We start from the raw sequence: 22,622 nt of genomic DNA, 5'->3' as shown, positions 1-22,622 counted from the left end.
TGATTGGAGACAATAAGATTTCCTCACAAGTATTGATAGATATTCACCCGTGCGGAACGAGGGTGGTATATTTTCATCTGAAAGTGATTACGCCTTTTTCTATAAATCACTCAAGGAGTAAACTTATACTTTGGGGCACAGTTGATTTTCCTTTAATGGTCTCTATTGTAGGCACTTATCCTACCGCTATATTGATTTAGAAGTCATTTTCCATTTTCGACAAGGAGGAGGAATCCAGAGTTCTACTACAGCCATCGAGATTTTCGCCTTCCGTTTTTCAATAGGACCTTTTTCGGTGCTCAAAAATCTTGTAAAATTTAGTTTGAGGAAACGTACGTTTGTTAGCCAGACGTCATCTTCTTCGGAGTTTTCTTCTTATTCAGTTACTAGTAAATAGTGCTTGGTTGACCACCATGAAACCACTCCAGCCCTCGTACTTTTTCAGCAAGATAGTTTTCTTTTGACCCTGGAATCTTTTCAATTAACTCTTTAAGAATGACTCTTACACCTAGAGCTTTTGCGCTTGCAGTCGCAGTGGAGAAGAAAGGTAGTTTCTTCTGCAGTCCCTATTTGACGAGTGGCACTGCCAGTCATTGTAGCATACAATCACTTTCTTTCTTCCCAATATTAGCAACAGAGTATATTAGCGACTCTCAAAGATCTTTGCTGTTTTACTAAGAATCCTAAATCTAGGCTGAAAATGACTGAATGAATGAAGGCTATATGATCAGATGGGACTAAAATAAAGCATTTTGGATCAGAAGGCCGCGAATGAGTGTAGAAGAAACGTGTAGGGAAAACACAAACATATTACGTTGAGCTCATACTGAAGTCTGTATGAGGCTCAGTTATGGTATGGGATTATATCACAAGAAAAGGAGCTACGACATTGGAGATGATGGAAGGAAGAATGACAACGGACTCTTATATTAAGACTCTACAGGATCATTTGTTTGACCTCATGGAAGATTTAAAGGTTAATTCTTCAGACAGGACAGGACAATGTTCTGCAGCACACTACAAAATTGACCAACAAATGACTCCAGGAGTTCGGAAAAAACGTTAAACTGGGGTTTTCAATATCCAGACCTCTAATCGATTTTAAAACGATCGACCACATGGGAGTCAGCGACACTAAGCGAATCGCCGCCCAATATGCAAGATACATGGAACGCAAAACTATAAGAAATTTGTAAAAACCTAGTTTGTAGTATGACTATGAGAATCCGGGACGTATTAGATGTAAGAGAAATGTATACAAAATAGTCACAGAATGGATCACGTTGGAGTGTTACATAACTATTATTCAATGTCTGTCTGTCTGTCCGTCTGTCTGCCTGTCTTTTTTCTCGGAGGTGGAAATCTTCTAAAGACACTGGTACACATGTTCCAACGTGTGGGACTTTTACCCATTAAAATCACCCCTTAACTCCTTTCCTCTTCCCTGCGGAACCACCACAAAGTATTCCGTCACAGAGTGGACATGGCTCTAGTTCCTCCCTTCGCCCATCGATTGCATTCGCAACCACGCCTTTCTCGCCTCCTCTCCCTCTCTCAACTTTTACTGAATCCGCCCTGTCATGTCGTTCACTGCATTCCAGCCCTCCTGGCATCAAGCATTTTCCCAATTATATTTTCCGGTGCTACTGTTCCTCCCAATGTCTCCTCTAGACTCTTCCTTTCCTGTGCAAATCTAGGACAATGGAAGAAAACATGCTCCAGGTCCTCTAGAATACCGTCTCAGCTGGTAAAGTTGGGTTAGCTGTCCAGTTTAAACCTATAGAGTATTTTCCGGTGAGAAGTTGCGTGAGATCATAGTTTATCTCACCATGCGCTCTCTGCGTGCACACCTTGATGCTGGGAATCAATCTGTGGGTCCATCGACCCCTTTTCACCCGTTCCCACTGTTGCTGCCATCTGCTTGACGATTCTTCCCTTTCTTCGTTTTTCATTTGCAGATCAGAAGAAAAATCGGGACTATCATAGATGCTATCTCATCGGCAAAAATGTCGATCGGTATCATTCCGGCTACTGCATAGGCCGCTTCGTCCGATATGGTTCTATAACCACAGCACACTCTTAGGGCGGTTTTTCTATACACAGCGTTCATCTTTTGAGCACTGCATGCGGTATGCAATGCAGTTGACCAAATTGGCGCTATTCAGGACAGAATAAAGCTCATCACTCCAGCTATAAGCAGTCTATGAGTGCATGGCGGGCCCCCCATCATTTGACATAATCCTTGCCAGGGCCATGCTAACATTGGAAGCCTTGTTACAAACTCAGCCTCGCTTCTATCATCACTCCAAGGTATTTAATTGCTGGCTACGAAGTGATGATATGCTTCCTCATTCCGATACGGGCAGTAGTTTCCTTACGCCGCTTCGTGATGAGCACCGCGAGTGTAAGACCTGCATCTTTCAGCCACTTCTTTACAACGCAGTTTGGATGAATATAATTCCACATCCGCCAGAGCTTTTACAACATGCCATTGTCTGTAATGGTAATCACAGCACGATACTTGCTAGTGTCACCCCTTTCGTACATCGCATTTTCAGCTAAGCCGGTGACCAGTTTGATGGCGTCGACCGTTGACACGGAAGCCGAATTGTCGGTCTGATAAGTCTCCCACACTTTCTATAGTCGGGAGCAATTTGTTGTAGATTATTCGCCCCAACATTTTCCAATATCCAATAGATATATAGACCTATAGGAAGATGGTTCACTAGGAGGCAGGCAACAACACCAATGTTTGTTTTTTCCATGTCTCAGAACAGATTCCATCCGCCAGTCATGCTTCAAACAACTGTACGAATATGTCTGGCCTCGACTTAACGGTCAGCTTAAGGGCTTTGTTTGGTATGCCATCCAGGCCGGGCGGTTTGTTGTCTCCTAGCCTACCGCAAGTCTCCCGCCACATCTAGAGATGTCTGTAGACTGTAACACCTTGTTTTCTCCTGAGGGAAGAAACCGTGAACGGTTTTCAGTAGGAGATCGGGACATGCTTTTTTCGGGGCTGTCTGACCTTTAAATCTCCTCATCGCAACTCGTGTAGGCGCTTCCTCGTGGGTCTATCTCCGCCTCTGCACAAAGTTGATTGAAGCAGTCCCCCTTGCTTCGCTGTAAAGCCAGCTTCAGGTTTCTTCGGGCTTCCTTGTAAGCTCGTTGTTTCACCTCCTGGTCAGTCCTACCCATTGCTATGAGCCGCTCTTCAGGCCCGATGACACGCCGAACGAAGATCTGATAATTCACTATTTCACCAGCAGTTGGGCCTTCTACTGGGGAAGGTATGACGTATTGGTATCGATAAGTTGCATGTTTTCGCAATACACTCCATGATATGGAGGGCTCTGTCGGAGGCTATACCTTGTATAGTGTCCTCCTCCAACAACACATAAGATGTAAGGGTTTACTCCTCAATTGCATTCGCAGACCAACCTGATGATCTTCTCATTTTTGGACGAACAGATTTCCAACTGCTTGACTTGCTCTTCAGATCAAAGACTATTGCCTCATGATCACTATGGGTGTACTGTTCACTGACGTTCCAGGACATATCGCGAGCTAGTGAAGGACTACCAAAAGTAAGATCTACAACCAAACCGGACCCCCCTTTCCGGTAGGTATTAACTTGACCACCTTTAGCCAATATGATATCTAACTGCGCGAAAACCTCCAAGAGACGAATTTTCGAATGGAAATATTGTTGCTGGTATTTGCTACGTCCAGTTCGAATACAGTGGTTTTCACATTGTAAACCTCCAGCTCGTGTGTCTTCTTGGTCCCGGTGCTATGGCTGACGTCATTTCCTCTGCCTTCAAAGACTACTGCCTCCTGATTGAATGAGGGCAACGCATCTTCCAATGATGGGCCTGGCATCAATACCTCTTTTTCTTCTACTATCTTCCATTTTTGTTCCAAAAATGTTGAGTCCATGCTTTTGTTCCACCAATAATTTGGGAAAAATATCCACTCCAGCCACTAGAGTAAGGACTTTGCTTAAAACCGAACAACAGCTCTGCTGATACCTTGGCTTGCTGACTTATTAGCACCTTTTCCCGTGCAGGGAGAACGCTGCCTGTAGAGTATACAGACGTACGAGACTATCAAATCGGTAATTATCGACGATAAGTACGGCTTCGCTTTTAACAGCTCCTCTGCATATACATCTCCGGGGCCAGATGGTATAATGCCAGTCATGCTGCAGAAGCAGCTGGAAAGGGTTGTGCTGTGGCTTGTCGAGATTTAACGGAGCTGTATCTCTTTGGGATACGTACCACAATCGTGAAGACGCGTAAGAATGGTTTTCATAAGGAAGGCGCGTAGGTTCGAGTCGATCGTTCACCTTACGGAATTTACTGGGAAGCGTTAAGGATCCCTTGGTAGCGGAGGAAAAAAGTGGTATCTACCGAATAACCTACAGCGACTGTAATAAAATATACATTGGACAGACTAAACTCCTGATAACGACTATGTTAATGAACACATCAAGGAAGCGGTAAGTAGTACTCGCAAACAAAAGTCGTGCATAAGATCATCGGTGGCAGCGCACATAGTCGAAGAAGTCCATACCATTCAACGCGAAAATCTTGAGTTCTTGGGTCACATAAACTGAACGACAACCTTGGACCCTTGGCAAAGTCTAGAAATGTTGAGTGCAGACGCGACGCGGTTATTAAACACAGACTCAGGTGTCTGTGCGGGATTATGGAAGCCCATATTTCGTCATTGTATTCCAAGCGGAAGTACTAGCAAGACTGGAAACTTGAACTGAGCAGCTGAAGGAACAGTGCAGAAACGCGTTGAACACCCTTCTCTGAGCTTCTGGTCATAGGAACATAACATAGTGGGCAATGAGCGAGCTGACGGACTGGCGAGTAGAATCTACTTGCGAAGGCTCAACACTTGTGTCAAGTCAAGGAGGATTTCGCCAGTCTATAACAAAGCCCGATTGCCGGAAGCTCTTGTACCAGATGTGCGCAAATACACACCAGAGTATGGCAGTCTACATGGAGCATTGGTCTGTAAGGGAACCATGCCACCAAACTCGGCGCACCCAACAATTCGCTTTGACGAAATTGCAGAGAAAAAGAGGTAACCCTCTAGCACTTCCTTTGCATTTGCCCAGCTCTAGCTCAAGTTAGGCTATGGTTACAAGATAAACTATTCATGGGTGACCTCGAAGAGATCTCTAGCTGCAGGTTGGAGGAGCTGCTTTCCTCCGTGAATGCTACGATTTGGCTTTGATCGTCTCCTTGTTCTCTTAACAGTAGTTGTGGTCTTAGGAGTTTGCGAATCCACGACGCTAATTGGGTTCCTCGGAGCCGCCAATAAACTTACCTATCCCACTCTGCTTGCAGGAACAGTTCGTATCCGCATGTTACGGTGACTAGCCATTTCATCCATAGGAGTACGAACCTCACCGGGTCTGATACGCTTAAGAACGATTGTGAAGTGTCTCTTTTACCTCTTCGGTTGTGCATCATCGTAGGTAAGAGGTAGACCGTTGACGTAATTCACAGGACCATCGGAAGATTTGTGACCGCATGCAACCTCTTTCGTGATGTGGTATACATTTCTGAAATCATTGCGATATGTGGCATCTTTGGCTTTCCTGACCAGCGCAATAGCAAATTCTCCCTTAACATGGTGTACACTACGGTGAACTTCTCGGAATTCCGCCTACTTACCTAAATCTTCTAAATCCTTCCGAAAACTGTAGTTACAAGGCACGACAGTTCAAAATTATATTTCCCTATTGGGAAAATGTCCACTCGATCCGTAATTTAATCACTTGGATTCTGGTCCAGCAATCAAATTTTTGAGGAGATCATATAAGGCGCCTTATTTCAAACTTGGATTCATAATATTTTAGTAGTTTTTGCGGCCGTGTACATGTATTCGCCGGATATTATTTCCACTATACATACTTATTACAACTGTGTTCGTGTTCATTAGTACTTCTGCGAATATTCTTATTTGCAAGTACTCGTTACATTAATCGATCAACATAAGCAAATTAATAAGTTTCCCAACTGTTTCACATTACTCTCCAGGGATCCTGGCTTCTTTGTTCAAACATAATTTCTCTTTAACAGTGTAAATGTTGTTGATTCAATTTACATATGATCACATATCTTCAAACTTCAGGCCAAAAACAATTATACACTTTAAGGTATCACTCATTTTATGGCATCCTTCCCTCAAGTTAATCGAATTACTCTATTATGGTCACTTTAGAGAAACAATCCTTCTCCTCCCTTCCATCTCCCTAACAGAACTTACAGGAAAACTCATAGTAGTGCCACTCAAAGTTTTCGACAGTTTGAATTTCCTCTTAAGGAGACAATGAAGCTGGCAGCCGGGAAGACAGACCAAAGAACTTCGACGGCTTGTTAATATGACGTCGTACTTGAAACGGTTGAAGGAGTACTTTCTTGGTACTACGGAAGCAAGAAACAGGAAAATCAACCTAGTTTTTAATTTAATCTGAAGAGACGAGTATAAGATGTCTACAAGAAATTTAATTATATTCAGCGAACCTTTGAAGTGAGACGACGCAGCCGGGAGATTTAGTCCTGTCTTCAAGGAACACTACTAGGATATAGTCCCTTGCAAGCAAATATGTAGAGCACTCACTAAGGCGGGATTTGGGATTCCAGATTTCGGACGTGGAGGAAAAATGAACCTCACCAGTCGCTTCCTTGAAAACAAGCCATTATTCCAACATTTACTCTGTTGCTTGGTAAATAGATTGTTTTGAATCTCCTTGAATATGTAATCTTGCGGGATTTGTGTAAATAATGTTTTCGAGGAAATATAGAGTGGCATTTGTGGGGAGTTTAGCCAGAAGAAAAAGAAAATGATATCCCTAAGAAATCCCCATATTTATTTGAGATTATTAAAACAGTTATGGTTCCAGGCGTGCAGCAATTTCGGAAACGGTCCTTGTAACAATTCCCTTCCTCTGTTTTGTGCTATTGTTGCCGAGATAAAGCACGTGGTGGGGTATGATGTATTAATGTTATGGATTCTTTGAAGGCGAAAGGAATCCGACACTTTTCGTGTAAAAGGAATCAATACTTTTTCCTTTATGTTTGATCCCTCAGGAAATTTAGCTTAAAGGACACTTTGAAAGCAGAACTGAAAGGATGTCATCAGTTGTTGAAAATTTAGTCGTTTGAATGGGAGAGACGAAGTTTCTACGAACTTGAAAAATTTGACTGCTTGTATTCAATTTGAATTGCTTTTGCGAGGAAACTTTCTGTACTGTGTGCCGGTGCTCCAGGATTCATATGTATTGTATGCACGTCGTTCGTTTCTTAGGAGCAACCGAAATAAGCAGCCCTTTTCCATCAGGTTATCATTTCTAATTCTCGTTAGTATGCTAAAGCCGCAGAACAATTCCTGTCAAATATAATTCTGACAAAGGCTGGGAAAACAAACCCGACATATGGACGAGCTGGTCCTATTAATTAAGGCACATTAATGCATACGTAATAATGTGTACGCAGGGAAGACGAGACCGCACAGACGTGGGAGGATACTCCTCGAAATGCTACATCTATCCCAGATTCATTATCATCATGTGTGTAATCAACAGATGACATAGTCACACAATACCAAGTGTTTGACGAAACTTCTGCATATCCCATCACCAAATAGCAGCCCCAGAATATGTTTACTTATGACATATTCTGTACGTAATGAATTGGGACCGTCTTATGATATGCCCATGAATAAGAACTTTGACCTTAGCACGTTACGCGTCTTGATGTCTTATGAACATGAAGGGTATCCTTTCCTGTCTCGTTTCCTAGTACGTGTCAACCATCGTCCTAAGAGAAGGCTCATTGTCTATTCATGAATGATTTCATGGCGTGATAAATTTCTAGGTCAAACATTTATTCAGAAGAACAGAAAAGGAGAACAGCTATATCGGGATAATGCAATTGATTGTTATTGACTTATCCTACTTCTGAACTTCGATCTATATCTGGTGGAGTTTTTGAAGGACATTTATTGGTTTGTTTTTAGAATAGAACAAACGGTGCCAATTAGAAAACCCTTGCATGAGTTTGTGGCTAGAGTTGACAGAGGGGTTTAAAAAAGTTGTTAAAGCTTATGCATGTGAAAATCTCAAGGTTTCTTTGTTCGTGTCAGATAGGGAACGTTATGCACCAGTTTGTGCAACATACCACTTTGTGGATGGTGCTCGCAAAATAGTTTGTGTGTGTTTGGGGTGGGGGAGAGGCAAAGCCTCTGAGCACTTAGTGGTCCATTGCACTCGATTCCCCCTCTAACGGAATATTCCGGATTCGTTTATGTATCGCTGGATTTCCGTTAGTGGATGTGACCAGGTGCTCAGAGTAAATCTACCGTATTGAATCTAGAAACTGAGTTCAATCTATATTCCTGAGCGATTTTTGAAGTGATCAAAGTATTACTCAACGCGCTCAATGCAGCTTGACCATCGCTACAGATTGCCATGCGCCTGCCCTTCAACCGCTCGTGAATCATCCAGGTTGCCGCCCTTAGGATCGCATACACTTCAGCCCGAAAAACCGTTGTATGTTATCCCAAAAGAAAAGCCCACTTCTCGCTTTTAATCAAAAGGTAGACTCCTGCTCCAGAACCCTGTTCTGTTTCCAAGCCATCGGTGTAGAAGGCGTCACTATATCTTGACACGCATTCTTCAGGTTCGTCCCAGTTTTCTCTTCGTTGCAAGATAACATCATATCTTCTACCAAACAGATGAATGGGAAACGGAAGGCATTACGATAACTAAATTCAGTTCTCCCAATGACTCTTACAATGCTCTGTGCCCCCCCCCCCCCCACGTCCATTGTTTTCCCATAGATCTAATAGAATTTGTCTGTGGGCTGCTCTCGTTGCAGTGCTCTGAATAAACGAACTCAAGGGCGGCAAATGGAGTAATGACAGCAACATATATCCATATTACTACCTGAAGTCTAAGTCCCCACGTCGAGGCAAAGGTCCGCCTACATGGCCCATAAGCTGTGAGAGCTCGTTTCATCTTTATCTCTTCATGTTTGTTCCAACATAACACCGAGATATTTCGATTCTCCGGAGAGTGGGAGGGTTTTACCCCTCATCTCTGGAAGACAAAAACCATTCAGTTTCCTCCCTTTTGTAAATAATACCATTATCTCGAGATCTCGACCAATAACCAGCACAGCTACCTAATCCGCGTAAGCTTGAGCGTGTATTGGCAGATTTTGCAGTTCGCATAGTAGTGAGTTGATCAGTATACTCCCCAGAAGTGACGATAGCATACCTCCTTGAGGGTAGCATTTCGTCCCTTCTATGGGTAAGTAGCGATCAGCACCCACTTCAGCACAAACCTCTGAGTTAGCATAACGTAGATTCACTTTATTGTACCATAGTTTCGTCAACTCCATGTTCTCTGGCGGCATCACAGAGCTTTTAAAAAAGCGCACAGTCAAAAGCCCCCATTGCGTACTCACTTTTCAGAGTTGCACCCTCTATCTTTGAAACCAAAGAATGAAGAGCAGACTCAAAGGATTTTCCACGTTGGTAAGCATGTTCGTTTTCATTTACTGGGCGCAACCTTAACGCCTTCTCGCCAATGTGACGCTCAACCAGTCAAGACATTTCAAATAATATTAAGCTGATTTGCATGAAGTTGTTTGGATTTGAATAGCCATCTTTCCCAGGCTTTGGTATGAAGACAACCTTCACCTTCTGCCAAGGGGAAGGCACATAGCTCAGAGCAAGACATCCACGAAAAATATTTCTTAGAAGTTGCTCTAAGTTCTCTATACCCTCCTTTAGCATCGCTGGGTAGGTGCTTTGAAGTGTTCAAATGATAGTTTGGCAGCTCTCGTATTTTTATTGGTAACCACCGCTCTCGTAATGTCCCAATTCCCCTTGCAACACCTGCGTGTTGAAGGGTTTGCAGAAACCGCCAATTCTCTTCTACCCACTTCTGAGACCTGTTCTCCCAGGTGGTGTTCTTTGAAGAGAGTCTGTATAGACTCAACTCTGGAGTTCGTGAAAGTACCATCCGGTTTTCTAAGAGAGTCGAAGTTGGTCGACTCATTCTTATTATGGACTCTGCACAGCCTAGAAGTTTCCCTTTCACCTTCCAGTTCCTCACAGTATGTTAAAGAGTCTCGTTTCAAACGTTTTATAAGCCTGTTATATTCACATTGTAAGTTACGGAAGTTTAGCCAGTCTTAACCTTTAATGCTTTTGCAAGCACGATTTAGAAGTCATTTGGTTGATTTCCTGAGTCTCTGTAGTTTTCGGTTTCACCATTGAACCATTTTGCCACGTTGGTCACGGGAAATAGTGTGCGATTCTGAGTTTTGAATTGATCTTTTATCGCCGGAGGAGTCCTTAGTCGCCTAGGGAGCTCAACTTTCTCGCCAAGAAGTTCATTGAACTTTGTCCCATCCTTTTTCCTAGGATTACATCTTTGTATTACAGGCTGAAATAGTTAGGCAAAATTCTAAGTAACGGTGATCTGAGAGTGAGATTTCATCTAGCACTCGCCAGTTTCTAAGCAACTCTAACAACTTTGAAGTACAGATTGTTAAGTCAATTACTCCACTTCTTCTTGGCTCCACGAACGTAGGGGCGTATCCTACGTTCGCGGTCATCAGACCAGCTGAAGTGATAAAATCCAACAGCTTCTCTCCTCTAGGAGTGAATTTGCTACTGCCCCAACAAATATGCTGAGCGTTCGCATCACAATCTATTAAAAGTTCAAGGCCACTTGATTCTACATACACTACCAGATCCCTTAGTTCTTGCGTCGGCGGGGGGCACAAAGAATCATAGGGTAAGTAAGCAGAGGCAACTATGACGTTTCTCTTACCTTAACTTGGTAATGTAAGTTGACCGCAACAAGACGCTGGGAACAGAATTGTCTTAGCATCAGCATTTTTCATCGAAGAAGATCCCAGTTCCCTTGACTGATCCAATACGACAGATTCTGTTAAAATAAACCCATGGCTCTTAAACCAGAAATATATAAGGATAGTCCTGGAATTTTGTCAGCTTTGCCGCCAGTAGATAGGAAGAAGCTGTCGCATTCTGCAGGTTGATTTAATAAACTCTTAGGTTTGTAGCCATAAATTCAGTCTAATATGAAAACCGCCGCTAATTGAAAAGTCTGTTGCGTTCAGTGTGGGTCTCACTGGGGTTACCAGCTTGTCCTCACTTTCCGCCGAAATTTCCGCTTTCTTGCGTCCGATTTCTCTGGGCATCGCCACACTTGGTGGTGTAGGAACACTCACGTCCTCATCCCCAAGAAACAGTGTCGTCGGATGGGAGCCCTCCCAGGTTCACGGTGTCTGGGCTGCGTGGATCTGTTTCCACATACCGGCGTTAGACCAGTTGCGTCTGAATTATCAGCTTCCCTTTCTTCCTTCTTTTTCGGGTACAGGCGGAGGAGAAGCTTCTGAAAGGCACGCCTGTAGTCTCTTCTCCTTTCAGGCTAAAGTTTCCTGCTGCCGAACCTTCCTCTCCCGTATTTTAGAAGACACTAACTGGCCGGCTGTAGTCAGATTTCCAGTTCCTCTCATTAAGGGAGTTGCTGTACTATCCTTTTTGGCTGACCGCGCCATAGACACCGAGTTTAGGTTTTCACCTGAAGTGGAGAGCCTGTTTTCCATAGATTTCTCCATGGGGGAACATGAATTAGGTGACGCCTTTAAAATCCGTCCCTCGGCCACGACCTAGTTTCTCAGAGTCGCGGGTGGATTCGAAGTCTGTGGCTTCTTACCATTCGGGGAATTACAATCCTTTATTTCCATTTACATGTGTTTTTGGACACTCTTAGTGTAGTAATAAACTACCACAAGCTCCCCCAACATGACAAGGTGGTGTCCGAGAGGGAGGCAAAATAGTTTACTGGACAAATAAAAGTGAGCACATTTTAGGTTACATGTTAGTTAGTGAGTGATGGTTGCTAATTTCCTAGTCTGTTTTCCTATGCTTTTTTGAAGGCTCGCAACATATTAAAAGCTAGTTAAGTTAACTTCACCTCGGCTGCTAGGGCTTTCTCTGTCTCTGACTTGTGGGGTAGGTGCAAGAGAAGACCGCATACTACCAAAAATAGATGAGTTGATTGAGTGACCCCGAGGCAACTCCGGAGTTGCACAGCCGCAATCGAAATGATTTCCTGTCAAGGTATCTAGGAAAATTTAGAGTTGAAGTGGCCGCATGCTCCATTGTCGGTCTGATCGCGGTTCTGTACATCCTTAAGGTGAAATCCCCCAACTGTACTCTGTGGAGAAATTAAGGATCCTGGCGGAGATGATCGAAATCTAGCCCAGAAAGGTAATTGCTTATCTGTGTTTTTAGTCCCGACCGAAATCAGGAGGAGTCATTTCAACTAGCAAGTTCGACTTCGCATAGGGGAGGTTGCGGTCTGAGCTCCTTCTTTGTTTCCTTTATTGAGTCATAAATTATTATATTATGAGAAAACCAGTCAGGAAGGTAGTATTGCTTCTTGGACAAACCAGTACCGTCTGGCGGTCGACTTTCAAAATTGCAGACGCATCAATCATAGCATCGAATACAATAAAAGTGCTTGTAAGAATAGAACTAGATATTCCGAATGCCTTAGTGGTTAGGGCATTTTCTTGCTACAGTAGAAGGACGCGGTTTAAGCCTTACTAGTGGCAAAGAAGTTTGTATCGTGACTGGGAGCCCGAGAGCAGTCGACTCCGCTGTGAATGAATATCTGAGTCAAATCAAGGCAATAATCACGAGCAAGTGCAACGCTAAGCACATTGCTTCCCAGTGTACCGTGGCCTAGGTCCAATTGGATTGTCGTACCAGCGATTATTATTATTTCTCTAGATAATTATACAATTCTTCGATGCGGATGCTGTTATACAAACTCCCAGGAGAAGGTGTTTCAATTGCTATGAAACAGCGAATCCCTGCCATCACTATCTCTATGTGTACCGGCCTTATAAATCCCTCTCACTGTTGGCATTTCACCTCCGAATTGCAATACGTTCTTAGTATCTTGTGCTTACTTCCCTTACTTCTGTTCAGCTTCCCAGTCGAAGAGTTTCTCGATTCCTTGCCAAATGTTGTTTCTTTTAAACATCCTGTCAGCCTTTCATATTCGGCGACGACTAAGATATTTTACTTGCAGTGCAAGGACAGTCCAATAGTGCTAATTACGTCATGAGCAGTGGAATGTATGGATTCGTCTTTGGGGTAGGGTTCAGATTTAGATAAGGACAACCTCGCTATGTTCATCGTCGAGTGGATATCCTGGACACTGGGCTGATTTCCCGAAAGTCCTTCGCGCACTTATGGTGGTGGATGCCCGTTTGTGGTAAACGATGCGTATCCGTCTCCCGGAGTGCGGCGTACGCTGGACAAAATACAACTCCTTAAAATCCCCACAACCAACGGCACAACCCTTTCTTGCTCTTTCTGAAGCATGACTGGCATAATATTTTCTGAGTCCCGAGATTTATATGCGGAGAAGCGGTTTATAGTTTATCTAATTCTATGTTATCTTACAACAAGGGCTCCATCACTTTCAAGTAAGGATTTGTCTATCAGTCCTCGCTATTGGAAGGGAAGTGCGTTCAGGGCCTCATCATCAGGTCTATGGCTTTATTGGAAGATACCGCTTCAATCATTAAAAGAAAGGCTGGGCTCATATATTCTCTCGGCCAGAATCTTGCTGAAATTTTTCCTGACTGCCGACTTCGGCCTTTTTAAACAATCATGTTGAAAATGAGTATGTGTGTAGTAGATATTGACGAACTTTCTCGACAGCTTGCCGAGATCGGATAGATTTTCATTCCACCCCGGCGGCAATGTTTTTTCCTACATTTGCCAGGCAAAAGCCTTTAAATACGATTTCGACCTTATATTCTAGTTCGTCAATGGTGCAGATATTACCATTACAACACCGGTAAATTTGGTTCTGATAATCCAACCAAGCCAGTGAAAAAAGCAGGTGTACCGCCTTTACTACAAACCGATAGGTTTGTATTAACGATAATGCGGAAAGCGTATACGTCACTACTGTCGACTGGTTAGCTTTCCTTGATAAGACGATAGACTTCAGTTATTATAATTTTTACAGAATTACTGGTCGGTGCTCTGATCTCTGTTAGGGCGCTAGAACTTATACCCGAGAGTAGGATGGTGCGCAGGTTGATTCTGTATAGCATACATGCTCCAGGCCATCAATGTCAGTGCTATAAAGTAAATTGTCGGTTCGCGTCACGTTATTGGACAATAGCGCATTGGCCGCGTCGACGAAGTGTAAGTAGTCGTCTCTGCCTCCAAATCACACTCTTTAAGCTACTCTTCCTTTGTTTCCAAGTACTCTCCGTTTCTGGGGAATAGGAAAGGCTAGTTGTTCGTCTGGACATCCTCTTTCTTGATAACCACCAAGTCATCCGCGGGAATCTTTTGATTTTGAAGGCGCGGAGTTTACGATAACTTGTTCTTATCCATACGGATCTTCAGGAAACAGAGGCGAGTAACAGGTTTCCTGAAAATCTCATTGCATGGGATTAATTTAAGCGGCACATTCTTCCATGTATCGCAGATCTTAGCGGCGTACGAACTGAAAAATGACTCGAGAATTACTGGTTCATTGGTGAAAGCATTAAATTAAATATTCTTTATGAAATTTTTATTTAAACCTAACAAATTTTATAATAATAATAATAATCGTTGGTGCAACAATCCATGTTGGATCAGGGCCTTGAAGTGTGTTAGAGCACTTCATTCAAGACCGTAACGGTACACTAGGAGGCAATGTGGTCAGCACTGCGCTCGCCCGAGATTATTACCCTGATTTGACTCAGGTACTCATTCACAGCTGAGTCGACTGGTGTCCGACGTCAAATCGCGATACAAATTCCACTGCCACCAGTGAGACTTGAACCGCGACCTTCCGTACGACAGCCTTGCGCTCTAACCACTCAGCTATCTCTTTCTTTAATATCACAACTCAGACTCACGATCGACCGTCAATACAGTTAAAATCGGGAAATCTTCCACGGGTCAGAATATCCGAATTCGTACAGACTTATTGCAAGGGGATTTATTGAGTCTGTCATTGATATCGGAGTAGCCCAATTAGCGTTGTTGTGCGCTGTTTTAATGTCACCGACTTCTAAGATCATGACTGCTTTTATAAAAGCATGGGAGTAGACTCTATCCGGCTCAGATCTTCAGAGCCAGATCATAGCATTCACGAAGGAAAGCAGCTCTCCCACCCAGCGGCTAGAGATCTCTCTTAAGTCCGCAAAGAATGGTCTGCATAATGGCCGTAGCCTGGCTCTAGCTAGAGCTGGACAGTCGCCAAGCAAGCGCAAGAGGGCCTTTCCAATTTGAGCTCCGTGGTTGCTAAATAGTGTGAATAGATTCCACCCTTGGTAAGCACTAGCGAGACACAGATTATATCTGCCGAAAGACAGAAAAACAGAGCCCCGCCTGGTCAGTCTATCAGCCTGCTAATTCCCCCCTATCTTCCAATAAGCTGGAACCCAGAGGAGAGCGACTTTAAGCGTGCGGTTCAGACTGTTAAACACGTTTCTGCACTGCCCCACCAGCGAAGAGGATGTTGTCGCAGAATAGAACGTCTTAGTGGGCCCTTGGCTGTCGGTCAGAATGGCTATGTTGGGCTTGGCGCTCAAAGGATGTTCCAGCAATCGACAGGCTTCTGGTATCGTCACTACTTCCGCTTGCAATATACTAGTGAAACCTGGGGGACCGTATTACTCGAATGCACTGTGGGTATCCGGGAAAACTGCGCACCGACGCCGATATTATGCTGCTGTGTAAAAAGTAAGAAAGTAAAAAGTAAGGAAGACTTTTGTGTGCCAAGAAACCAGTGAGGTCGATAGTGAAAGGCTACGTTCCTGCGAGTAGATTTTCAATGTGAACGAGAACCAACGTTTCCCAGAGAAACTCAATCGAGTCTTGAAGATATTCCCTGAAGGAGTCGTTATTTTTAGATTTCTGTAACTTCCATCGTTTAAGTATTGTCGGCACATTGTTAGATCATTAGACTTGTCATAACGTCAGCTGCGGAGATTTAATCACATTGACTCCATCCCAATTGACAGTAGTTGTGTTTTAAATTTACGCCACCAATTGATGGTTGTGTATCTTTGTGTTATGTTATATAAATGTGCGAGTTGTTCTTTCCAAATTCAACGTAAGCCGTTTTCATGGTTAGACTATCGTTCAGTAGTGGACAAAGTACATAACGCGCGCGGATTTTTAGGAGGCATCCTACCTAACTACCACGGGAACACACAAATTACAAAGGAATATCCTCTATTTTTTAAGCCAAAGGAATTTAGGGAAGGGAGCGATACCTAAAGGTTACGCCTTCTACAGATCTGAGGCAGGGGAAACACCGATTGTAGCCTGTTGTGGATCTGCTCCCTCGATCGTGTAATCCTTATTTTGTATTTCAAGCTCCGGTACTGACTCCAGCATCGCCTAATTTGCAATTTTCATTAATAGCACTTCAGGTAGTGAGGTGTTTAAAAGCCCCGCTCCCCATCCAGGGCCTGACAAGGAGAGACGCAAGCATGGGGGTGTCGACGGGACACTTCAGGAACTGGAGCTGCAGTATTTGCGGGTGAAACTTCATGAACAATTTCATCATCACTTAAGTCATTGCAACTTTTTTCAGAATTGTTGACTCCAAACACTCAACCCGAAGAACATACAGATGACGGAATGCCATCTTAATCCCAAAAATTTGTTGGCAACATATTCGGAGGAACATTTTCCCAGTGCATTAGTGGAGTAAAAATACCCTATGCATTGCTTCGCAACATAAGAAAAGCCAAATTATGAAGAAGAGGATCGCAAAAATCCAATCCTCCTCGATAGGACTCAAAGAACAGAATGAGGGCGGACTGAGCATAGTTCAGGCAAATCGCTTTCAGAGTTTTATCATCTATACTGACTTGTTAAGCATAGGTTTGGCCAGCATGATCATCCGGGTCCGCCAACCAACCAATCAGCAAGCCCCTCCCCGCTCCTTCCGAGCTCTTTGGCCAGCGTCTGAAACTGGCGAGGGTGCATGAAAATTTTATGCTTCATTTTAAAGTAGAACTTATTGAGTTTTGGGAAAGAAAAATCTATGTTTGATCTGCAGAACCTTTTTTGCCAACGCTTTCACTTTTAGAAAATCAGCTGCACCTTTCCACCTCGACGCAACCTGTGAAAGCGGTCTATTCACATTTCATTAGCGGTTTCTCTTTCTAGTTTTCGTCCTCTCCTTGTATTATAATCTTGAATGAATTTAGAATTTTCAGTTTGAAAAATCGTTCTCCGATCCGCAAGATTAACTCTCCTAGATTTCAAATTCACCGTCGTTATGGCGTGACGTTTTCCAAAAATCGTACGTATGAATTTATTTTTGAATTTCAATACGGAAATTGACCTTTGAATAATGTAAACGCTATCTTAAAGCTTTGCGAAGAGTCATGTGAAGCTTTGGGCACGCTGGTGGTAAAAATTTCTATGAACTAGGTCCGGATTTTGCAGTAGTGGCTGATATACAGCAATACTCAAATGCCGCCTTCAATCTGCACCGACTACGAATATAACTGAATTAACAGGAGGAATTAACGTTCATCGTTGTTAGGGAAAGCACAGCAGACGGAAACTACAGAATCACCTGGTACTCCAAAATGCTCAATACGAGAGAGATATTTTCACGACACCCCCCGCTGAAAACAGGATTGTCCAGGTGACTGAAAATCAAAACGCGCTCGGACTCGTTATTGAGCCCCTACGTTGGGCGCCATTAGTAGTAAACTATGGTGGATTAGGGTGGTCAAACAACCATCCCGGGTGGCCGAAGATGACCTAGATGAAAGAGGTATTTCAAAACCTAAAAGAAATTGACTAGGTGAAGGTTGCCCGCAAATAATGAAGCTCCATCAAAGTGCTCGGTTGACAGGTTCTTGCACGCTTTTGTGCTAGCCAGGCTCGGGAATAAGAAGCGCTGAAAGGACCCCCCTACATTCCCGAGCCTGGCTAGCGCAGAGGCGTGTAACATTTCCTGGATTCAGGTCTAATATTTCTTATTCACAAATGGTGCATGACTAGCTCAGTCGGTGGGTTCGGTCCCCACGTTGGGCGCCATTTGAAAGTAGAAAAGATAAGGCCTGGAAATGTTGGGCCCCACGTTGGGCGCCATTTGTAAAAAACTATGGTAGATTAGGGTGGTGAAACAACCATCCTGGGTGGCTGAAGACGACCACCATAGTTCATTATATCGTTTAGTAAGCTATTTCACCTCTTCTCATCCTTCAAATTCCTTCGCCGGCCAAATGACCAGGTTCCCATCGGAGACATAAGCCGAACTGACTAACCCTTTAGTTCCATGATTGTTTGCTCTCCATTGAAATTAATTCCAGAGCAATGGCCGACTAAGAACATTACTCGCATAAATGTGCTTAGACAAAATGCATATGATTGTACGCTGTGGGCAGGTACATAGTATAATGTCTATTGATTTTAGCTTCCAAATATACATAACTATACCACTTAGGATTTAGGGTTGCGGGAGATTTCAAAGCAATAGTTCGATCGTTTGAAATAAATAAATTAGAGACGAAGATTTTTAATATTATTGTCTGGAGGTAGGGGAAGTATATAAAAATGCTATATATAATAGGAAAAAGTGAATGCTGCATACAATCAAATGAGTTTCTCAAGTAGCCCCATTCAAGCCAATGAGGACGGAATATAATTTACGTGTCATAAAACCATATATCACACAGATGTGACTACTACAATGGTAACAATGACAAGTTTAGTTGTGCCACTCAATAGCTTCCCGGATGGACTACTTTTGGAGTTTAATTGATTCTTGAAGCTGCTCTACTCCTTCCTGTAACTAAATATATCTCAACTGCATCTGGTGTCCCAGATTGACGTAGTTGCATTACTCTATGGCGTATAAAAACAATTTGCACTGTTTTTACGTTTTCCGATATCTTTTCACAATATCGTCAGTGGAATTATCAATCACATCCCCAAATGGATATCACATTCTGTTGAAATTCGCTTGTCAATCCCCGGAGAATAACGTTCCTCGTGAGCTGTAAATGGTCTACCTATGCAGATTCTATTGGTATCTATTTCACGCTGGCATAAAATAACATCATAACCTTAGGTACTGTACGTGTAATATTTTCGAATTCTCGAAATCCCCGGCAATGACGCTGAATATTGAGCAATTGTCATTGTCAATGATAAAAATGCTATAAGTTTCGCTGAAACTTCATTGTCAAACCATCACCGTATCTATTACAATTGTGTGCGCTCTGGAATGGGGAATGGTTTTTCAATTTCCGACAACAGCTTTTATGGCATGAATAGATAAACTCCTAACAAAAGGAAGCTAGTGAACAGGATATCAGCACTCTAGGACGATATTTGTGCATTTGTACTTCGGGATTGCGGCAAAAACGTAGAAGATAAAATGCAAGTGCTGAAGCTGCAAATACTCTTTAAATGGAAATGACAAAGCGAGGGAATCATTTCTGCTGGGTTATTTTAAGGGTATTGTTTTGCAAAATGCAAACGCTTTTGTAGTTGATTTTAATGTATCATAAATTCTAACTGTTCCAAGAGCGCAATATACTGAAATAGATGCGGATTCATGCTAAGGTATTTCGAGGGAGGTTGGCTTCTCTTGTTCAGACTATAGAGGTGGGTATCTCAGCACTTTTCATTATTGCATTGGCCTTTTTGTATTTTTATCTGTCCTTTCCTAGATAAAACACTGGTGTTTCTCGTAAAGTTATTTATATAGAATTTGTCCTTAATTTCTCTCAAGTTTTCTCCTTATTAAACATTACTACCGTGTGTTGCAGTATATTCAAAAATGGGCTCGAAAGAAATAATCCAAAGCACGCGTATTTTCCACCCTTGCTCCGTTTCCCGATTCACTGTCATACATTTTATTGATAATTATCCGAAATCTAGCTTCCGCCAATCTTTCTATCCCCAAATCCTTTCATACAAGTATCAGCAGTTTCCAAAGTTTATCTCAATAGGCTTCTAGCGATAATCTCTTTCCTTCATTGAATTAGTTACAATGAGCCTCTTATCCTCGCAGCTTAAAAATCTTCATGGAAGTCTAAAGGTAACTTTTAGAGCTTCCAATGGTTGAACGAAGCAGAAGAAAGGACTGAATCTAAAATGAAAGTTTGCTCGAGTTCAACGGAGCTTAACTGTAAATCACTCTTTTAATCTAATTCCGGCCAAGGTAGAAAAGTGAGACATAAATGCGTTACAGGCGAATTGTGTATGTCTTTCAGGTAGCTCGTTTGCTTTCATCTTCACAGCGAGCTCGTATCCTTTGGGTAGTCTTGCGTACAGTGAATGGAGACAAGTTCAAAAGGATAACAGGATGACATGTTCTCTATTCTGCCCTTTTGATACATACCTTAACTAAAAGTTGGAACTTTCTTACAAGTGAACTAGAGTGGAAATCAGCACTTGTACGAATAAATGTGGTTTGAAACGGTTAAACTTTTTCACTTCTTAAGATTGAGGATTTAGGTATTTGAAGTTCTTTGAAAGGGAGTATTCGAGTAAGACTGTGGATAGCGATGCAGTCTGGCTTGTCTGTAAGGTCTGGTAAACACATTACTTACCTAATAAATTCTTCATCTAGATGTACTTGGTAATTCATAAAAGTAAGACTACGTTCTCATGGTTGGTCTACTATGCTATTTTCCGAGAAAAATCGGGGTCTGTATTGAAATTATTCAGGTTTTAATTTGGTTCCATTAACATTTCAAATTCAAAAAACTTGAGGGTTAACAATTGAGTCTTACTTTGCTTTTGATGAGTTTGTAACAGAGTGGGTTAGGACTGGCTTGAAAGATCGTATATTCTAGGTATGAAAGAGTTCTGAAATTTAGGGCGAAAAAGATTTGTATTTAGTTTGGAGTCGCCATAATAAATTGGGAAAGCAAACATATTGAATGTGTATTCTTTATTATTAGTAGCCTATGTAGTCGCTTGAATTAAAGGCTCCCATCGGCCATGCTTGCTACTATTTTGGTAATATTATATTATCTGGAGATTGCAGCCGAAAAATCTATAAAAAAACATGATAATACCCCTATATGACACCTAGGCCTAATATCTTTTATATCGATATCTTCTCAAATAAAATTGGTCCTCAGCGATCTTTTTTAGAGCAGCCCCTGTAAGCTTAGTTGCTCTGTAGTGTGCATGGCTCCATGGTGGGCAAATTTCTTTTGTTTCTGTATTTCCTGCTGCCGAACCGCTGGGAAAATTGACTTGATTGTATACAGTATTTTTTTTTTCTGCCCATTAGGCAGAATCTTTTATGATTTTCATCATACTTTTTCTGAGACATTTTCTAACGAGTGCAAGTCAATTCGTCCTGCTCAATGGCGCACAAGTATGGGATGATATTTTTAGCTAGGAGATGTATCATAACCGACTTTCACAAGCGATGATGGGGGTTTTGCAGGCGGCATCATTAATACTGTACTAGCCCAAGGGAGGTGGTTGCCCGTGAAGAACCGGGGCACTCACTAAATAAGTCGCAAATCTCTTGATAAAACGAGTCAAGAAGCGGATGGACTGCAAAAATCATTAACAACGTAGGTCCGGGGTGATGGGTGATGCCAATCACATTAATGGTATTCGCCAATGACTTTATGCAAAGCTTTCTCCGGAGAAAATTCTCAGAGAGATGCTGAGAGTAGAGAGATGTAGTCGTGTCACGTATCACGTTCGAGTTCTTCTATATGTAGTTGCGAGGGAGAGAGATCTCGGCCGGTGAAGAGGCTGAATGGCAAGGGTATTATTGTTCTTGCTTTTGTCCCAAGGGACATTGGATCACCTAACCATTGGTAAAGAACTACCTTTGAAAGCAACATGGAATTCGAGCGAGCTGAAGGAGCAATCTTAACGACCAAGAAATTTGTGTGGTTAATGGACGTGAAATAAAGAAAACAAAATGTTGCTGCGTCATGCAAGGACCGCGGAATCAGTTCTCCTATGGTGAAGAGCTGCTTTAAGACGAACCTTAGAATTTGGGACAGTTTAAAGAGCAATCTTAACGAGCGTGGAATGTGTTTCTTGGGAGAGTAGTTTCTATTGCATGGCGTTGCTGGCTATTGTCATCCCTCTTTAATATGTGACATATACACTGCGACTTCGGTCACTTCCGATCACAATGTGTATGAGTGCCAGGCTTGTGCGCCGATGTAGTTCTTCGTTTGAGAAAGTGTCCGGCTAGTGTACTCCGATAGGACAATGAGGACAGGTGTTCTCGACTAGAGTTCACTTTCCATGTGCTACTTCCATACAGCAGCACAGAAAAAATACTAATACAAAACAGTCTTCACTTGATCTTGGTGTTCAGATAACTGCATTTCCAGATTTTAGACAGTGCAGCCAAAGCGAATCTAGCGCTAATGACGCGTCGGGCAATATGTAGTTCGGTCCCACCGTCGGCGTAAACCACGCTTCCTATATATACAAATTAATCAATGCTTTCGATACTGTTTCGATTTCAGATAGGGATAGTGCGATGGCTCGCGAGACTGAGAAACTTG

At 42.7% G+C, this 22,622-nt stretch overlaps 1 protein-coding gene across 3 annotated transcripts in view; it reads left to right on the top strand.

The window, feature by feature from the left end:
* The window catches only part of LOC119646512 (calcitonin gene-related peptide type 1 receptor), a 247,275-nt gene that overhangs the window by 151,569 nt on the left and 73,084 nt on the right, over window positions 1-22,622 (top strand). The gene's annotated exons all lie outside the window — the stretch shown is intronic.

Source organism: Hermetia illucens, chromosome 1 (assembly GCF_905115235.1).
Source record: "Hermetia illucens chromosome 1, iHerIll2.2.curated.20191125, whole genome shotgun sequence".
Classification (NCBI taxonomy): domain Eukaryota; kingdom Metazoa; phylum Arthropoda; class Insecta; order Diptera; family Stratiomyidae; genus Hermetia; species Hermetia illucens.
The sequence above is the reverse complement of the archived record's forward strand: the minus strand, read 5'-3'. Positions and strand labels throughout refer to the sequence as shown.